At 44.1% G+C, this 21,592-nt stretch overlaps 1 pseudogene; it reads right to left on the bottom strand.

Moving 5' to 3' along the window:
• Window positions 1–17,835: 17,835 nt before the first annotated feature.
• On the bottom strand, window positions 17,836–17,953 carry LOC126482566 (5S ribosomal RNA; annotated as a pseudogene).
• Window positions 17,954–21,592: the final 3,639 nt, after the last annotated feature.

The raw sequence follows: 21,592 nt of genomic DNA, 5'->3' as shown, positions 1-21,592 counted from the left end.
GACCCAGAAAATATTAGATACAGGCTCCCAGGTAGATGCTATTTTCCTTGACTTCCGGAAGGCGTTCGATACAGTTCCGCACTGTCGCCTGATAAACAAAGTAAGAGCCTAGGGAATATCAGACCAGCTGTGTGGCTGGATTGAAGAGTTTTTAGCAAACAGAACACAGCATGTTGTTCTCAATGGAGAGATGTCTACAGACGTTAAAGTAACCTCTGGCGTGCCACATGGGAGTTTTATGGGACCATTGCTTTTCACAATGTATATAAATGACCTAGTAGATAGTGTCGGAAGTTCCATGCGGCTTTTCGCGGATGATGCTGTAGTATACAGAGAAGTTGCAGCATTAGAAAATTGTAGCGAAATGCGGGAAGATCTGCAGCGGATAGGCACTTGGTGCAGGGAGTGGAAACTGACCTTTAACATAGACAAATGTAACGTATTGCGAATATATAGAAAGAAGGATTCTTTATTGTATGGTTATATGATAGCGGAACAAACACTGGTAGCAGTTACTTCCGTAAAATATCTGGGAGTATGCGTGCGGAACGATTTGAAGTGGAATGATCATATAAAATTAATTGTTGGTAAGGCGGGTACCAGGTTGAGATTCATTGGGAGAGTCCTTAGAAAATGTAGTCCGTCAACAAAGGAGGTGGCTTACAAAACACTCGTTCGACCTATAGTTGAGTATTTCTCATCAGTGTGGGATCCGTACCAGGTCGGGTTGACGGAGGAGATAGAGAAGATCCAAAGAAGAGCGGCGCGTTTCGTCACAGGGTTATTTGGTAAGCGTGATAGCGTTACGGAGATGTTTAGCAAACTCAAGTGGCAGACTATGCAAGAGAGGCGCTCTGCATCGCGGTGTAGCTTGCTGTCCAGGTTTCGAGGGGGTGCGTTTCTGGATAAGGTATCGAATATATTGCTGCCCCCTACATATACCTCCCGAGGAGATCACGAATGTAAAATTAGAGAGATTCGAGCGCGCACGAAGGCTTTCCGGCAGTCGTTCTTCCCGCGAACCATACGCGACTGGAACCGGAAAGGGAGGTAATGACAGTGGCACGTAAAGTGTCCTCCACCAAACACCGTTGGGTGGCTTGCGGAGTATACATGTAGATGTAGATAAAGATTCGAATGGGGGACTGTTCCGGAATCTTTTCCCACTGGGGAATCACAGGCCACATGTGCTGTGGATACACGTTATGTGCCTTCATTCCAGTGGTTTCCATTGCCTACTGCATTCTCCCGCCGTTGATCATCACTGACTTTTCTGCCTGTAGAGGCAGTTTCCCAAGAAAAAAAGGGTGCCCTAAAAATTTGACCACTCCTCCACCCTCTTGACAAGACCATTGGCAGAATGAGGGTGAAGTCTTCAGTCGCCAGTGCTGATTATTGATGAAAATTTAAGCGGTAGCGTGTTTCTAACCCGTGACCGTGAACATTATGATTACTGATCAAAGAAGCTATCCCTAGACCACGAATGCGAGTTTTAAACGAGTCAAGTTGTGGACTTCCGAGTCGCGGGGTGGTCCTTTCGGAAAAGTGCCACGCGAGTTGGACATGCTGCGTCAGTTGTGTAACGATGCTTGTATCAGTGAACATTCTCGCACCTGTAGACGAAGTTCTGGGCGTTCACACAGCACAGACGCTTGCCAGCATCGTCGTTTTGTAAGGGCAGCAGTGGTAGATCGTACATCTAACACAGTACAGATAAGAAGGCTTGTGAGCCCAGCGTTTCAACACGAACTGTTGTAAACCGGTTGTTAGCATATGGACTACGGAGACGCACACGTCTAGCCTAGCTTCCACGCACCCCACAGCATCGACGTGCACGGCTCCACTGGAGCCGTCAGAGGATAACGTGGTCTTCAGTGATGATTCTGTCTGCACGTAAGTGATGGTCGTTTGCGCGCACGACGCAAACCTCGTAAGCCGTGTCTCGTAGAGTACATTCCTCCAAGACACGCTGGGCGCACTCCAGGCCTTAGGGTTGGGGTGCGTTAAGCTACAACTCCCTTTCACCTTGGTGTTTCTGGAGGAGACGCTAACCTGCACTCAATACGAGCAGAATGTTGTTAGACCCATTCTTTTTCTGTGCTTGTAACAGGAAGTTGATGTGTTGTTCCAACAGGATAATGGTTGCCTCCACACTGCGCTTGAAACTGAACATGTTCTGCAAGACGGGTAGCAACTTCCCTGACCAGGATCATCTTCAGATTTGTCACAAATCGAGCGCGTGTGCGATATAATGGGACGCGAAGTGTTTCGTGTGACTCGTCAGCCAACTACTCCTACAGAACTACGCAAACAGGTCGAGCAGGCGTGGCATAACGTATCCCAGGACAGTATTCGCCATATGTATGATCGACTGGATGCCAGAGGAAGCGGATGCATAGCCTGCCGTGGAGACTACCCCATGAACTAAATTGGAGTTTCAGCATGGGTCGATACAGGAAGGTCATGCGTTGTTCCAACATGATAATGGTCGCCCGCCCACTGCGCTCTGAAACTCAACATGCTCTGCAGGACTTGCAGCAACTTCCCTGACCAGCACCATCTTCCGACTTGTCATCAATCGAGCATGTGTTGGGTATGATGGAACGAGAAGTGACTTATGGACTCGTCAACAAACAACTCTTACAGATCTACGTGAACAAGTCGAGCAGGCGTGGCGTAACTTATTCCAGGACAGCATTCGCCACCTGTATGATCGACTGGATGCCAGAAGCAGCGACTGCATTGCCTCGCTTGGAGGCTACACCAAGTACTAATATGGGTGTTTCAGCATGGGTCGATACCTGGTACGTCAGAACTGCTTGTGGTGTTGCCCTGTAAATGTAATAAATTCACGTACTCCATATGCACGTTTGCAACAATAAATCTTGCATGAACTAGAAACCTCTAAAAGGCTATACAAAGTTTTTCCGTCAGTATATATTCACTGCCTGACAAAAAAAGTGTAGCAGGTGGAAGACATGGTCGGATGCCGATGTAACCTAGTACACATACACACCATCGGGATGTATGTAAAAGATTAGACTTGCAATTCTCTGTGACGGATAAAACGGCCACCAGAGTGCACTAGTCTTGTTCGTGTTTAGTACTCCTATCAAGCCTGGTACGGAATATAAGGGGCGTGAACAGCGCCAGATGTCCAGTGTTCACTGAGAAGGCTATCGAGATGTCGTGTACACACATGAGACAGCGTTATCATCATCTGACAGATTCTGAAAGGTACCTTATTGTGAGACTCCATTTGGCCGGCTGGTCGGATAGTGCAGTATCTAGATTTATGGGACATTCGTATGCCTCAGTGCCCAATGTTGCACTGCATGGAAACGTGAAACCAGGCATAATAGGCATAATGGTTCCGGTCGAACACATCTGACCACCACGAGGGAGGATTCACTTACTGTGCACCAAGCACATCACAGACTCCTCACGTCTGCGTCTGCCATCAGAGAAAAAGTAAAGTAGCGCCTGCAACATTCTGTGTGATTCTGCAGCATTGGTCGGGAGGGGGGGGGGGGGGGGCGGCTGGCTCTGAGCACTATGGGACTTAACATCTATGGTCGTCAGTCCCCTAGAACTTAGAACTACTTAAACCTAACTAACCTAAGGACATCACACAACACCCAGTCATCACGAGGCAGAGAAAATCCCTGACCCCGCCGGGAGTCGAACCCGGGAAGCAGGAGCCAGAATATGGAGTTACCGCCCCATGCGCAGGCTGCCAAATAAAACGGCCACCAGAGTGGATTAGTCTTCGTGTTTAGCGTTCTTACCAGGCCAAGTACGGAATATAAGTGGCGTGAACAGAGCCAGATGTCCATTGGTCGCTGAGAAATAAACTGCTACGCTTGAAGTAATGGCTGAGACCGGAAAGCGTGGGCTGCTGATCAATGGCATCGCACTGTGTTCTCTGATGAGTCATGGTACAACACTGCCCCGGATTACCATCATCGGCTAATATGTCGGCGACTTGGGAAAAGGTCCCTTTTTTCCACTGCTTTGGACATTCACAGCGGTGTTACTCCTGGCCTCGTGGTGTGGAGACCCGTCACGTATGAGTTCAGGTTACAGGTGGCAGTGACTGAGGACACTTTGTCGGCACAACGGTATATCGCAGACAAACTGCATCCTGATGTGTTAAGTCCCATGCGACAACTGTCGTGGTGCCATTTTTCAAATTTTTCTAATACTAAAACAGCAGCAGAACAGTTTAGTCTATTTCCATAAAACGTCAAAGCAACTTCCTGGATGCTTTCTTCGTCAGCTGTGAGGAAACCTCTTTTTAGGTAAGGTGGATAATAGTGTAGGTGTTACGAGGTGGAATAAAGTAACGCCAATATAGTATAAAATATTTATTTAGATTGTAACTATTGCTTTCCTTTTACAAAAAGTCGTATATACCTTTGTAGTACACACAAAATCTACACAATTCACTTCAGATTATTTAGTATCATCCCTTCGATTTCCGACCCAGCAGTTTCAACTTCACAATGAAAAGGATTCGTTCCTTCCAATAACATATTTTTTTTCATCACGCAAAAAACTCTAAATCTGCTCTTGACCTGCCTGCTGATGTTGAGGTACTCCTGTGGCCAAAAAATATCCAGATTTGTCCCCGATAGTGGATCAGCTCGGACCTTGCCACAGGGGAGGATACAGTAGCTTTATGACACACTCCCAGCAGAACCAATGCATGCATTCAGGACAGAAGGGGTGAAACGTCATTCTGATAAATGAGCTTATACTTCTAGGTATTTTGTAACCACTGAAATAACATCACATACCCTTTGAAACAGTGAAGATTCGTTTCATTTTCTCCAGCGCTTAAAGATGCTTCACTTTTTTTTTTTTTTTTTTTTTCAGGCAGTGCATATATCACAAAGATCAAGCCGCGGAAATCGGAAACGTTCGGACTCTCGCTATTCACGCCCAGCATTCCTTAATGTAATAGACTAGGGTCGATCACGAAACCTTTCCCTCGGTGTCAGACACGAGGGATCTTCCGCGTTCGTGTTAAAAAAATTACGAGAAAAGCTTGATTTGATAAACAAATCTAAAATATCCTCTAAAATATTATTTAAAAGAGTATTCTTCTCCACCTCTCTCTCCCTTCCTCCCTCCCATCCCCTTCCCTCCCTCCCTCCCTCCTCCTTTTTCTTTCCCCCTCTCTCTCTTCTTCCCTGTTCCTCTCCATTGGTCCCTGACCATTCCCCCTCTTTTTCTCTCTCTTCGTCACACACTCACACAAATCGTAAGGATGAGAAATCAGGATATTCCTAAAATTCAACGTGAAATAAGGAGGACGATAAGGGAAATAAACAAAATCCTGCGGACAGTAAGTGTCGTTTGGTGACAAATGCAATAACAAGTAATGATCCAGCCAACCTTCAACACATTAAAACGACACATTTAAAAACTTGGTAGGGATACAGGACAACACATAACATTTTAAAAACATATCACAGTCGCGATGTAGTCAGTTAAAGAAGAGGGTAGTTCAACGCATATATTAAGAGCTATCATCAATTTAAAGTATAAAATTATTAAATTTGACGTAGGTTAAATTGGACGCCTCGCCTACTCTGTAGGAGTGTGAAGCCTTGTTTAAACAAATAGTGCTCCGTGTAGAGACGAGATAGCTTCGTTTCGTCAAAATCTGAAACTTTGTGGGTCAACCGTAGGCAGTGACTTATTATGCCTCACCCTCAACCCTTCTCTCTCTCTCTCTCTCTCTCTCTCTCTCTCTCTCACACACACACACACACCACACAAACCAAGTTTCTGATTCAGCAGAAAGGTAGCAGGGCAACAATCCGCACATTCTGTCCCACTATGTTTTTGGTGTGTCTCGTCGACTGCTATATCGGCCTGTAGTTTCCAATTACACGCCCCTAGTCTTACAAATTGGTACATATATAACTTTATGTTGTACTAGAAGAGTGGTGCTTTGTCCGTTTTGGATTATTTTCTGTACGGAACACTTTTACATTTCTAATAACGTTTACGGGGTACTCGGTGAATCGAAGCTGTTGCATATTCTGTCAGTGATGCCTCGCCTGCTCAAACGTGATGTCAGTTCTCAGACATGGGAGCCGCTGCTTATAGTCAAGTAGCTCCACAATCGGCTGCATACCTACGGAGGCGGACAACAATGGCACACTGGTCAGTAAAAACTACTGTAAATTCATTGGGGAGGCGATGCCCGAAGACACGTTCAGATAATATGACTGAACGTGGGAAAAAGTCCTCAGACTGTTATCCATCCATAAACGCTTATTTGGTTCCATAAATTAGGGAAAAATCACGGAAGACGTTCGTTCCTTAATTTACAGAAAACAGTCGATACAGCTTCACTCTGTCACCTAAGGAACAAATTGCAAGCTTGCAGAATATCTGACCAGCCTTTTGGATTGATTTGAGGACTTGCTAGCAGATAAAAGCTTCGTTTTTAACACAAAAAGACAGTTAGACGCAAACGTATATTAAACATTTTAGGAAGTGGTAATTGACACTAATTCCCAAGTAAAGTATTCCATATTCAGCATGCGTCCAATTTTTATTAAATGCCGGTACAGAAATGCTACTGGTCACAGAGATAAGTTTTCATTTTTCGTGTTGGTACTCCAGTTGCTATGGGTTCTTTTATCGACTGACATTTCTGATTCGAAGTCTGAGCTGTAAAGTTCTGCTTCAATTTACGTAATTGAGTTCTTTTCGACTCTTATCGTTATTGGTTAGTGAATAATACTGTAATTTGTATTTGCAAAATGCTTAGTACGTCCAAATGGGATTTGGGTATGGATTTTGTAATAAAACCGTTGCTACTTGCAATGAATACAACAGACGATTACCTACCGCGGAATATCAGATTCAAGAGTGTTTACTGATGCATCGCCTAGTAGTCATATGACATACAACCATGCAAATGTGCGGTTGAAATGGAAAACATTTTTCAGCTGCTAGAACGTAGTAGTTCTTCAACAAGCACAAGCGGAATTCCCACACGTATCCTTGTTCCATGTACAAGCATACCGCCGACGTTATGTATGCAAGGTATCTGTCTTTATCATTCACAATTCATTAAACATCTTCGAGGAGATAAATGTAGACGATTGGAATTTGTCGTTAGCTACTTACAAACAGCTGAGTAGCCTCATTAATACTGTGCAGTGATAAAGCCATTTGCATTCGTGACAGTTTGTATATACCGAGCGAGGTGGCACAGTTGCTAGCGTGCTGTGGTCGCGTGCGAAAGGACGACGGTTCAAAGCCACGTTCAGCCATCGTTATTTAGGTTTTCCGTGATTTCCCTAAATTGCTTCAGGCAGATACCGGGATTGTCTCTTTGAAAAGGCACGACCGACTTCGTTTCCCATCCTTCTCCAATCCGATGGGAACCCATGACCTCGCTACTTGGTCTCCTCTCCCAAATCAAACCAACCAACAGTGACGGTATAAGTAACACACGTAATTTACGTAGTAGGTACGGAGAACACACACATTCCTTCGTGGTGAAGCATTTTGAAGAACACTTCTCTGTGAATGTGCAGTGTGGTATGGCATACGATCAGTAGATTGGGTCTGTTACGTTACAGCATCGTCTTACAGGGTATCTAATTTCTTCAAAATAAGTTTCCAGTGTTACTGGAAAATGTTCTTTTGGCTAATAGGGATGAGTATGTTCTTCCAGCAAGACAATAGTCGTCAGCTGACACATTATCTAAATTTAACTTCCCCCGGAATATAGATCAGCAGAAAGGGTGACGTTTGTTGGTCACTAATATCCAAGACGCTTACCTCTTCAGATTTTTGGCTTTCGAGATGGTTGAAAGTCAAAGTCTACAAAGAAAAAGTAAACTCAAGAGACGAAAATGTGATGAGGTTGAAGAGGTAATTTATGTAAATGACCTTTGCACTTAATTGTGTGCCTTTGCTTAATATCTACAGTGACTGTTTTTTTTGGGGGGGTGGGGGGGTGGGGGGAGGGGTTACATTCTAACAGCTGTATCTCTGTAACCTGTAAAAATTGAACAGATAACTTAGGGAATATTTTATTGCAATTAGTCTATAGTATCATCTGCTAAAATGTTTATTATTCCTCCTGAATCACACTGTATCCAAATGAGGTAGCGTCTCGTGAGACTGTTAGAACAGTATTGTTGTGCATATCGTATGTAATGAATTTGCATCATCGTAACACTTTTGACAAACACAGATAGACCTGCAAGAGATTGACGCTTCGCACAGCGTCTGAAACCTTATACTGAATTCGATTACTGGAAACAGTCACAACCGTAAAATACGTAGGAGAATGCAACCGTGTTCCGATCGTATAAAATTTTGTTTAGAAAAAGCAGATCCCAGACTGGCATCCACTGGAAGAATCTTAAGGAAATGTTACACATCCTCCTAGGAGGTCGCTTACAAAAAACCGTTCAACGGACTTTTTACAATTGTGCGTCAGTCCGGATTCTTTTCAGGTAGAACCCATAGAGGAGACAGAAATGATTCAAAGAAGAATAGCACGCTTTGTCCCGGTTTCGTTTAATCATCGCTAGAACATCATGAAGACAAATTCAACATCCAGTCGCAGACATTACACGAGAAGTATTACGAAGAAGTATTTAGAGGGTTAAATTCCATACGTTACAATAAAACACCTGGGGTAGTCATGTTTTTCGACTCGCTTCGTAGTATCGTTTACTCGGGAAACTGGGAGCAATTGTCATTGGATGATATCAAGAACGTTTAGTTCGGACAGGTATGACTAGACCCTTCTGGTGTTCAGTACTTTCTTATCGCGTGTTTGTCATCAGGAGAATCAACCAAACCTGGTCACGGTATATTGCGTTCGCCAGCGATACAAATTTGCAATTAAGCACTCGATGGAATAACACTGAGACCCTACTCAAACTGTTGTGTATCATTGCTACGTTCACTGAAAGTGTGATGTCTTAGAGCATTGCTTCAAGAAGGGGTTCTGTATGCCAAACGCCCAGTCTGTCGTGTTTCTCTCAGATCTCATCACTAGAGGGAGCGATGGCAGTTGGCGTGCTATTACGCTTACTGGACTGCAGATCAGCGCAGGACTGTTCTCTCCACGGATGCGTTCCGGTACAGCTTACAAAGTGACAGCAGACGTGTTTTGAACAGTAAGAAGTTACAGCACTTTGCCTTTCGAGAAACACCCTTGTATTTGATAGAATACCTTTATATAGACGTCCAGACCTCCGTCCGACGAGGACGTATGAATGGACAGATCTTTAGAGATGACATCGTTATTACCAATGTAATCAAGTATGTCGACAGGTTAAATAACGATTTCATGCTACAAGGACTCTAATCGCAAAGTAATGCATTCTACCAAGCGAGGCTGGCTAAGGTACGGGATTAGCATTCAATAATAGAGGGGTGGGGGGTTCAAATCCCCGTACTGGCCTTCCAGTTTTCGGTTTTCATGGCTTCGGCAATTTGGCTACGAGGATTGCTTGGATGCTTCATTTGAAAAGAAACGGCTAGTGTGCAGTCTCATCTTTCTCCGATCTCATATCTTGTCCGGTTTCAAACGATTCTGTCGTTTTCCAAACGATAAGTCCCAGCCTTGCTTCAATACATCCCACAGCAAATAACCTAGCACATGGACTAAGCAGTTCGATACACCGATCGTTTACTATGAACATGAAGGTATACAACCATGACGCCGTTGCAGTCAGATCATGTCCTTGCTGTAGCCACAAGAATACTGTTGTTGTTATGATCTTCAGTCTGAAAACTGGTCTGATGCTGTTCTCGACATTAATCTAGCCTGTGCAAATCTCTTCATTACTGAATAGCTACTTCAACCTACATCTATTTGATCCTGGTTATTATAGGCATGCCTGAATCTCCCTCAGAAATTTTTACCCGCCACACTCTACTCCGTTATGAAACCAAATATTGCTTGATGCCTCAGGAGGTATTCTACCAACCTATCCCTCCTTTTCCTCAGTTTGTCCCACAAATTTCTTTTTCCACAATTTGATTCAGTACCTCCTCATCAATTATTCAATCTGTACATCTAATATTCAGCATTCTACTGTAGCACTGCACTTCTAAAGCTTCTATTCTCTTCTGGTCTGAACTGCTTATCATCCGCTTTCCAATTCTGCACAAGGCTACACTCCCGACAAATGCCTTCAGAAAAGGCTTCCCACTGCTTAAATTTGTATTAGATGTTAACAAATTCTTCTTTTTCAGTAATTTTGTTTTTTATTGCCAGTCTGCATTTTAAATCCCTTCTACTTCGTGCATCGACGATTAATTTGCTGTCCACACAATAAAACTCATTTACTGCTTTCAAAGTCTCATTTCCATATCAAATTTCTTGAGGATCGCCTGGTTTCATTCGACTTCAACCCATTACAATTTTTACTTTTGTTGATGTTCATCTTGTAAACTCGTTTAAAGACACTGTCCATTCCATTCAACTGCTCTTCCAGGTCTCTGTAAAACCGTAAAGCATTTTTAATTTTTCCGAGCTTTACGTCCCTTTCCAAATTTCTTCTTGGCTTCCTTCACTGCTTGCTCAATGTACAGGCTAACTGGCATAGTAGACAGGCTACAATACTGTCTCAGTCCCTATTCAAACACTATTTCCATTTTACGTCCTTCAACTCTTACAACTGAAGTCTGTTTTCTGTAAAAGTTGTAGATAACACTCCGCTCTCTGTAATGCACCGCTGCCAACATCAGATTTTCGAAGAGTGTAGTCTAGTCACCGTCAAAACTTTAACTAAATCTACAAATGCTATAAAGGTACGTTTGCCTTTTTTCGTCTTACTTCTCGAGTCATTATTGCCTCACTTCTTCCTATTTTCCTGCTGAACCCAAACTGATCTTTCGTGAGGTCGACTTCTATCGCTTTTTCCATTTTTCTGTAAACTATTCGAGTCAGTATTTTACAACCCTGATTTATTAAACTCAAAGTTCGGCAACAACCACACATGGCATCGCCTGCATTGTCTTGCAACAGGATTTATTAAGTTCCTCTTGAAGTCAGTGTATTTCGCTTTTCTTACGTCATGCATGTCAGGTATGATAGTTTCAAGGATGTCAATAATTCAGAGGAATATCATTTACCGCAGGTTTCTGGTTTCCACTTAGGACATATAGTACTCTGTCAGAGTCTTCTCGCAGTATCATATCTCCCATCTCATCTTCATTCACCTCCTCTCCCCTTTCTATACTATTGCCTTTATTTTCCTTGTACAGCTCCTCCATACACTCCTTTCACCTTTCTTTGCTTAGTAGAGGTGAGTGTTGTATTCAGGAGATGCTGTACCTACAAACAATAGTCTGTACTTCAGTCTAGTGACTGATTTTAGAATCACATGAAGGAATGCGCACTAGAGACCGCCATAAACAGTTCCCAAAATTTTCTAGTTTTTGTTGGTGCCATGCATGAGGTCCCCCCCCCCCCCCCCCCCCCCAATGAACCATGAACCATGGACCTTGCCGTTGGTGGGGAGGCTTGCGTGCCTCAGCGATACAGATGGCCGTACCGTAGGTGCAACCACAACGGAGGGGTATCTGTTGAGCGGCCAGACAAACGTGTGGTTCCTGAAGAGGGGTAGCAGCCTTTTCAGTAGTTGCAGGGGCAACAGTCTGGATGATTGACTGATCTGGCCTTGCAACACTAACCAAAACGGCCTTCCTGTGCTGGTACTGCGAACGGCTGAAAGCAAGGGGAAACTACAGCCGCAATTTTTCCCGAGGGCACGCAGCTCTACTGTATGGTTAAGTGATGATGGCGTCCTCTTGGGTAAAATATTCCGGAGGTAAAATAGTCCCCCATTCGGATCTCCGGGCGGGGAATACCCAAGAGGATGTCGTTATCAGGAGAAAGAAAACTGGCGTTCTACGGATCGGAGCGTGGAATGTCAGATCCCTTAATCTGGCAGGTAGGTTAGAAAATTTAAAAAGGGAAATGGATAGGATGAAGTTAGATATAGTGGGAATTAGTGAAGTTCGGTGGCAGGAGGAACAAGACTTTTGGTCAGGTGAATACAGGGTTATAAACACAAAATCAAATAGGGGTAATGCAGGAGTAGGTTTAATAATGAATAAAAAAAATAAGAGTGCGGGTAAGCTACTACCAACTGCATAGTGAACGCATTATTGTGGCCAAGATAGACACGAATCCCATGCCTACTACAGTAGTACATGTTTATATGCCAACTAGCTCAGCAGATGATGAAGAAATTGATGAAATGTATGATGAGATAAAAGAAATTATTCAGGTAGTGAAAGGAGACGAAAATTTAATAGTCACGGGTGACTGGAATTCGAGAGTAGGAAAAGGGAGAGAAGGAAACATAGTGCGTGAATATGGATTGGGGGAGAGAAATGAAAGAGGAAGCCGTCTGGTACATTTTTGCACAGAGCGTAACATAATCATAGCTAACACTTCGTTCAAGAATCATAAAAGAAGGTTGTATACATGGAAGAATCCTGGAGATACTAGATGGTATCAGATAGATTATATAATGGTAAGACAGAGATTTAGGAACCAGGTTTTAAATTGTAAGACATTTCCAGGGGCAGATGTGGACTCTGACCACAATCTGTTGGTTATGAACTGTAGATTAAAACTGAAGAAACTGCAAAAGGTGGGAATTTAAGGAGATGGGACCCGGATAAACTGAAAGAACTAGAGGTTCTAGAGAGTTTGACGGTGAGTGTAATGGGACAATTGACGGGAATGGGGGAAAGAAATACGGTAGAAGAAGAATGGGTAGCTTTGAGGGATGAAATAGTGAAGGCAGCAGAGAATCAAGTAGGTAAAAAGACGAGGACTAGTAGAAATCCTTGGGTAACAGAAGAAATATTGAATTTAATTGATGAAAGGAGAAAATATAAAACCGCAGTAAACGAAGCAGGCAAAAAGGAATACAAACGTCTCAAAAATGAGATCGACAGGAAGTGCAAAATGGCTAAGCAGGGATGGATAGAGGACAAATGTAAGGATGTAGAGGCTTATCTCACTAGGGGTAAGACAGATACCGCCTACAGGAAAATTAAAGAAACCTTTGGAGAAAAGAGAGCCAATTGTATGAATATCAAGAACTCAGATGGAAACCCAGTTCTAAGCAAAGAAGGGAAAGCAGAAAGGTGGAAAGAGTATATAGAGGCTCTATACAAGGGCGATGTGCTTGAGGACAATATTATGGAAATGGAAGAGGATGTAGATGAAGATGAAAGGGGAGATACGATACTGCGTGAAGAGTTTGCCAGAGCACTGAAAGACCTAAGTCGAAACAAGGACCCGGGAGTAGACAACATTCCATTGGAACTACTGATGGCCTTGGGAGAACCAGTCCTGACAGAACTCTACCATCTGGTGGGCAAGATGTATGAGACATTCGAAATACCCTCAGACTTCAAGAAGAATATAATAATTCCAATCCCAAAGAAAGCAGGTGCTGACAGATGTGAAAATTACCGAACTATCGGTTTAAGTAGTCACAGCTGCAAAATACTAACGCGAATTCTTTACAGACGACTGGAAAAACTGGTAGAAGCCGATCTCGGCTCTCTCAGTTTGGATTTTCGCAGAAATGTTGGAACACGTGAGGCAATACTGACCCTACGACTTATCTTAGAAAATAGATTAAGGAAAGGCAAAGCTTTTGACAATGTTGACTGGAATACTCTATTTCAAATTCTAAAGGTGTTAGGGGTAAAATACAGGGAGCGAAAGGCTATTTACAATTTGTACAGAAACCAGATGGCAGTTATAAGAGTCGAGGGGTATGAAAGGGAAGCAGTGGTTGGGAAGGGACAGAGACAGGGTTGTAGCTTGTCCCCGATGTTATTCAATCTGTATATTGAGCAAGAAGTAAAGGAAACAAAAGAAAAATTCGGAGTAGGCATTAAAATCCATGGAGAAGAAATAAAAACTATGAGGTTCGCAGAAGACATTATAATTCTGTCAGAGACAGCAAAGGACTTGGAAGAGCAGTTGAACGGAATGGACAGTGTCTTGAAAGGAGGATATAAGATGAACATCAACAAAAGCAAAACGAGGATATTGTAATGTAGTCGAATTAAGTCGGGTGGTGCTGAGGGAATTAGATTAGGAAATGACACACATAAAGTAGTAAAGGAGGTTTGCTATTTGGGGAGCAAAGTAACTGATGATGGTCGAAGCAGAGAGGATACAAAATGTAGACTGGCTATGGCAAGGAAAGCGTTTCTGAAGAAGAGAAATTTGTTAACTTCGAGTATATATTTAAGTGTCAGGAAGTCGTTTCTGAAAGTATTTGTATGGAGTGTAGCCATGTATGAAAGTGAAACATGGACGATAAATAGTTTGGACAAGAAGAGAATAGAAGCTTTCGAAATGTGGTGCTACAGAAGAATGCTGAAGATTAGATGGGTAGATCACATAACTAATGAGGAGGTATTGAATCGAATTGGGGAGAAGAGGAGTTTGTGGCACAACTTGACCAGAAGAAGGGACCGGTTGGTAGGACATGCTCTGAGGCATCAGTGGATCACAAATTTAGCATTGGAGGGGAGAGTGGAGGGTAAAAATCGTAGAGGGAGACCAAGAGATGAATACACTAAGCAGATTCAGAAGGATGTAGGTTGCAGTAAGTACTGGGAGATGAAGAAGCTTGCACAGGATAGAGTAGCATGGAGAGCTGCATCAAACCAGTCTCAGGACTGAAGGCAACAACAACAATGCATGAGGTTGTGATTCGTTCAGCATATGCAAATATTTCAAGTTCTACACATTTAAGTGCAGTGCAACATATTAAAGCTACTTGGAATACATTGTTAACTTTTATGTAACTGTTCCGCTGAATAGGTCAGGAGTCCACTATACGCAGGAGGCGGCTACACGGATAGCAGGAGCTGTGTGACGGGGACTGGGCGTTTTTTAGGTTAGATGGTCTAGGGAACACGCCAAAAGGGCTTCAGTCACAAAGGGGGCGAGCGTAACACAGGAAGAACGTAGATACAAGAACCATCGGTGTAACAGTTGTAAATTGTCGTAGCTGTGTTGGGAAAGTACCAGAGCTCAAACCGCTAATAGGAAGCACTGATGCTAAATTCGTTATAGGCACTGAAAGCTGGATAAAGCTAGAGATAAATTTAGCCGAAATTTTTGCGAAGAACCTAACGGTGTTCCGAAAGGATAGGCTAAACACCGTTGGTGGTGGCGTGTCTGTTGCTGTTAGAAGTAGGTTATCTTGTTGCGAAATTGAAGTAGGTACTTCCTGTGAGTTAGTATGGGCAAAGGTCGCTGTTGGCAACCGCAATAAAATAATAATTGGCGAAAATACATGTTTAATTCCGGAGGTAGGCATAAAATATCATCTGAAACTATGCTAAACGCATTCTTTGAAAATTATTTCCAGCAGTTAGTTCATGAGCCCATGCGAATAGTAAACGGCAGTGGAAACACATTTGACCTCTTAGCAACAAATCGTTTATCGACTAGTAATGTCATCAAAAGATTTAAAAAAATTGCAAAACGATTTAGAGAAGATATCTGTAAGGTGCTAAAATTGGCAGTTGACTCTAAATAACGAAAAGTGTGAGGTCATCCACATGAGTGCTAAAAGGAATCCGTTAAACTTCGGTTACACGATAAATAAGTCAAATCTAAAGGCCGTAAAATTGAACTAAATACCTAGGAATTAGAATTACAAACAATTTAAATTGCAAGGAACACATAGATAATGTTGTGGGGAAGGATAGCCAAAGACTGCGTTTTACTGGCGGGACACTTGGAAAATGTAACACATCTACTAAGGAGACTGCCCACACTACGCTTGTCCGCCCTCTTTTGGAATACTGCTGCGCGGTGCGGGATCCTTACCAGATAGGATAAACGGAGTAGCCACACGGAGTGGCGGCGCGGTTTGAGGTGCCATGTCACTGATTGCCCGCCGAAGGTTCGAGTCCTTCCTCGGGCATGGGTGTGTGTGTTGTTCTTAGCATAAGTTAGTTTAAGTAGTGTGTATGTCTAGGGACCGATGACCTCAGCAGTTTGGTCTCATAGGAATTCACACACATTTGAAGATTTTTGATAAACGGCGTACATCGAAAAAGTTCAAAGGAGAGCAGCACGTTTTGTATTATCGAGAAATAGGGGAGAGAGTGTCAGTGAAATGATACAGGATTTGGAGTGGACACCACTAAAACAAAGGCGTTTTTCGGTGCGACGGAATCTTCTACGAAATTCCAACTTCCTCCTCCGAATGCGAAAATATTTTGTTGACATCGGCCAACATAGGGAGAAACGAACACCATGATAAAATAAGGGAAATCAGAGCTAGTACGCAAAGATAGAGGTGTTCGTTCTTTCCGCGTCGTATACGAGATTGGAATAATAGAGAATTGTGAAGGTGGTTCGATGAACCGTCTGCCAGGCACTTAAATTTGATTTGCCGAGTATCGGTATAGATGTAGATCCTAGAATGCTTGTGGGACCCATACCGATGGTGATGGAACTCCTGGACCGCCGTCAGCTAACTGCTACGCACGGTTGCTGAGCATCTCCACTTGAAGTAACGCTAAACGTGCCAGCCACTGGGCTGTGAATCACACATAATTACTAACGGCTGAATCCTCCTCCTCCAATGCATTTTCAGTTAGACCAGGACCTAAAAATTGCAATGAGTACATTTCTGGATCGTTTATAAAGACAAACTGATAGTTTGTACATGTATCGCACACATCATGTGTCTACCTGTACCTGACAAAAACTCTCCACCTTCAACTGTGGCAGCATATTCGTATTTTAACGAGTGATTGTTCCGACACTGTTCGAGCGTCAAGCGAGCTCAAGTCACAACGAATGTGTGACTGGTAATTCAATTATTGGTAAATAGATTGCTAATTTAGTCCGAGAACCAATTTGCTGTATGGCTCACTGCTTCATAATACAAAAGCTGATCCGTTATTGTGTGCCTCTTCTATACTCATGTAAATTACGTTTATAATACGGTACATTGATTGGTGCCTTTAATACGTGGATGATAGCAACAGCATTAAAAAAGTAATACGATAGTTCCAACACACTCACTGGAATGTCACTGAGATAAATATCGATAGCTAGAACGTGAGATGTGAATATGGGATTAGGTTTTGTCTCGTCATTGTGTTTGAAAAATAATCGATGTCTGACTAACTCATATTACGTAAAATATGATCTTTTGTGATAAACTATATGAACAGCCGGATTTCTGACGCTCCGCTTTGATATAGTTGAATTACTTTAATAGAGTGACTGTAAAAATTGTCTAAAATGGGGTAAGGAATTGCTTTCATTTTGCATTTGGTGGAGTTACCTCGTCGCAGCTAACCTCTAAAAAGCCTATTATCTTACCACCACTGTATATAACTCTCTGTCCGAACAGGCTTTGGAAGGCCCCTACGCCGGCCGCGGTGGTCTAGCGGTTCTAGGCGCTCAGTCCGGAACCACGCGACTGCTACGGTCGCAGGTTCGAATCCTGCCTCGGGCATGGATGTGTGTGATGTCCTTAGGTTAGTTAGGTTTAAGCAGTTCTAAGTTCTAGGGGACTGATGACCACAGATGTTAAGTCCCATAGTGCTCAGAGCCATTTGAACCATTTTTTTAAGGCCCCTACGGTACCGACCGGCCGCCGTGTCATCCCCAGACCAGAGGCATCACTGGACGCGGATATGGAGGGACATGTGGTCAGCGCACCGCTCTCCCGGCTGTATGTCAGTTTACGAGACTGGAGCCGCCACTTCTCAACCAAGTAGCTCCTCAGTTTGCCTCACAAGGGCTGAGAGCACCCCGCTGGCCAACAGCGCTCGGCAGACCGGATGGTCACCCATCCAAGTGCTAGCCCAGCCCGACAGCGCTCAACTTCGGTGATCTGACGGGAACCGGTGTTACCGCTGTGGGAAGGCTGTTGGCCCTGTGTATAAATAGTAACAATGTTATGAATGATTTTATAACAAGCAAACCAAAAGCGAAACCTGAATCCCTCGTCGATAACGGATTGAATAAATATAATCTGCAAACTTATTAGTATTAAAAATAGGAGGAAATCTGTAAATAATTTATATGCCGCCGCGAGATATCACTCGGCTGCGGGTGTTTGAGGACCTGCGCGAACAGAGCTGCAGCTCCGAAAGCACAACCGCGTGAGGGCAGTCAGTGTCAGCGAGGGTGCCGCGGCGCAGGCACTGCGCAGAGACCAGCTGGACACATCAGGGAGAATTGGGAGGGCGACGAAGCGAGTACCGTGACGAGGAACCACGGATTACCACCGAGCAGCCGAACGGGACAGATCTGATTGGGCACCTGAATAGTTGTGGTCTAGTTGGCCATCGGTAAGAGGAGCGTGCTGTCCAAATGGTGGAAGTACGGCTATAGTACAGAACAGTATGTTCCTGGAGGTTCCTGGAAATTGGGTGTTGGGACAGATTCTTGAGCTGTGTGAGTGTGTTGTCATATACCACTTCCCTCATTTCTGGTGTAAGTTGTTGTTCCCTCCCTTCTACAACCAGTATTTTGCTTATAGGAAAGAGCAGACCGTGCTGCTGGTACACACGGAGGTTCTTCATCTGTGCATGGGTGAGTCTTTATTATAATGTAGCTGTTAATCACTTTTAATACATTACCTCTGATTCTTAGTACTTGAATTGTAATCATTCCTACCAGTTGTGCAGTAGTACTCATTGAACCACCAAGGTATGTTATTGTACCTTTGGCCAGGTGGTATTAGCATGGCTAGGAAAGAAAACCCTTGGCATATTTGGTGCCTTCGATCTAGTGTTGTTGTACTTACTGCTCTGGTTCCCTTTGCAATGAAATGTGTGTGTGTGTTGGGGGGAGGGGGGAGGGCCTCCCGTTGGGCAGACCAGTTGCCCGGTGCAAGTCCTTTTAGTTAACATCACCTTGTCGTGTCAACGAAGATGAAATGGCGGTAAAGACAACGCAGCACCCGTCCCCGAGCGACGAAAATCTCGAACCCGGTTGGAATTAAACCCCGACCTCTCTCATGGGATTCTGTCGTACTGACTACTCAGCTATGGAGGCGGATCCTTTTGGAATGAGTGAGTTATGAACCTTGCATATTCTTATTAATGTTGTTGCCCACAATGCCAGTTTTGAGTACAAGGACTAAAGCTATCTTGGTAAATTATTTGTAAATGTTCTCTCATCTTGTTGTAATTTAAAAGTGTAAGCAAATTCATTTCACCCTACGATCTTTCTGATTTCTTGTCATTGTGTTATTTGACAAAGACTGTGGGCAACATTACTAGCAGCAAAATTTCATATATATTTTATAACTGTTATAATAAGATTATATTTGGTTCTATGGCACATGTGCATTCAATTCTCTTTTGAATCTGATCGTGTTCTTAAATTGTTCTCAATCTGTCCCAGTGTAATTTTATTATGTTATTTGTTTTTAATTTTATGGTTAGTACTTTTGGAGCTTGTAATATGCTTTCGTATTCTAATTAATTGTAATGGTGGGGGGACATTAGTCAATTACTGAATATTATTCAACCACTTGGTGTTGGATTTTAAGGCACTGCTCTTATGAAATCTCTGCCGAAGTTTTAAAATTAGGATCACTCAGCACACCACCCATCCCTACCACTTCCTCTTACGTCACACTTTATGTTGCATACGAAATGATATCTTGTGTTACGCCAGAGCCAATTTTTAATATGTGAATATTTTTATTCAGCAGCTGGCGATCAGATGTCGATAGAGTATTAGGTATCGACCATTGAACGGTGAGAGCGCACAGTTATCGGACCGTTCACTAGAGATACTGCAGCACATCGAGCTGACGTGACTGGATAGCAGGGCTGCCGATGAGGCCAGGTGGCGGTCGTGCGCAGGTACTTCCCCGGCGCTCTGCCCTGCCCTGCCCTGCCCTGGTCCCCGAGTGCCTGCAGCGGCGACGCTCAGCCCCCGGCGGAGGCGCCGACAGCGGCAGCTGTCGCGGGTGACGGATGGCGCCCCAGGGGCCGAGCCGACCCAATCGATCAGCCCGCCTCCCAATTACAGAGTCCGCTTTCACACGGGAGCTGACGGGCGCCGCTCACCTCTGCCAGAGGACCTCGCAGCCGATACGCGATCGCGGGCGCGGTCACACCGCAGCCGCCAGCCGTCAGAGTGCGGGTCACGTGCCTCAGACCGTGTTGGACGACACGACAAAGACTGGACGAGTGTCCAGACGGCACCTCAGCAGTGCACCTGGCTCGGCCGTGATGATGAAGAGTCTCAGAAGTAAACGTGTTCAGCGTACTCGGTTTGCTGCGGTTCATGGCCAATCTACACTGCACGCCAACGGAATGCTAACAGAAACCGTTCTACAGAACTACCGTCCAATACCCTCAATATCGATTTGTTGTAGAATCTTAGAACATATTCGGAGCTCAAACGTAATGACATAATTCGGTCGAGATCCAATGACTGTTAGCAGAATATGGAATCGGTGGGTTCAGGAGGGTAATAGGTAAGGCCATGCTGGATCCCAACGGCCTCGTATCACTAGTAGTCGAGATGACAGGCATGTTATCCGCATAGCTGTAACGGATCGTGCAGCCACGTCTCGATCCATCAGTCAACAGATGGGGACGTTTGCAAGACAACAACCATCTGCACGAACTATTCGACGAGGTTTGTAGCAACATGGACTATCAGCTCGGAAACCATGACTGCAGTTACCCTTGACGCTGCAGCACAGACAGGAGCGCCTGCAATGGTGTACTCAATGACGAACCTGGGTGCAAGAATGGCAAAACGTGATTTTTTCGGATGAATCCAGGTTCTGTTTACAGCATCGTGATGGTCGCATCCGTGTTTGGCGACATTGCGGTGAACGCTCATTGGAAGCGTGTATTCGTCATCGCTATACGGGCATATCACCCGGCGTGATGGTACGGGGTGCCATTGGTTACACGTCTCGGTCACCTCTTGTTCACATTGACGGCACTTTGAACAGTGGACGTTACATTTCAGATGTGTTATGACCCGTGGCTCTACCCTTCATTCGATCCCTGCGAAACCCGACATTTCAGCAGGATAATGCACGACCGCATGTTTGCAGGTCCTGTACGGGCCTTTCTGGATACAGAAAATGTTCGACTACTGCCCTGCCCAGCATTTTCTCCAGATCTCTCACCAATTGAAAACGTCTGGTCAATGGTGACCGAGCAACTGGTCGTCACAATACGCCAGTCACTACTCTTGATGAACTGTGGAATCGTGTTGAAGCTGCATGGATAACTGTTCCTATATACGCCATCCAAGCTCTGTTTGACTCAATGCCCAGGCGTATCAAGGCCGTTATTACGGCCAGAGGTGGTTGTTCTGGGTACTGATTTCTCAGGATCTATGCACCCAAATTGCCTGAAAATGTAATCACATGTCAGTTCTAGTATAATATATTTGTCCAATGAATACCTGTTTATCATCTGCAGTTCTTCTTGGTGTAATAATTTTATTGGCCAGTAGAGTACTTCTTCAGCACGAAAAAGTTAATCTTTTTGTTAAACCGAATCTCCTGACAGTGAAGTTTCAAAGGTA

Source organism: Schistocerca serialis, chromosome 5 (assembly GCF_023864345.2).
Source record: "Schistocerca serialis cubense isolate TAMUIC-IGC-003099 chromosome 5, iqSchSeri2.2, whole genome shotgun sequence".
NCBI classification, from domain to species: Eukaryota; Metazoa; Arthropoda; class Insecta; order Orthoptera; family Acrididae; genus Schistocerca; species Schistocerca serialis.
This window is presented reverse-complemented; position numbering and strand designations above follow the sequence as displayed.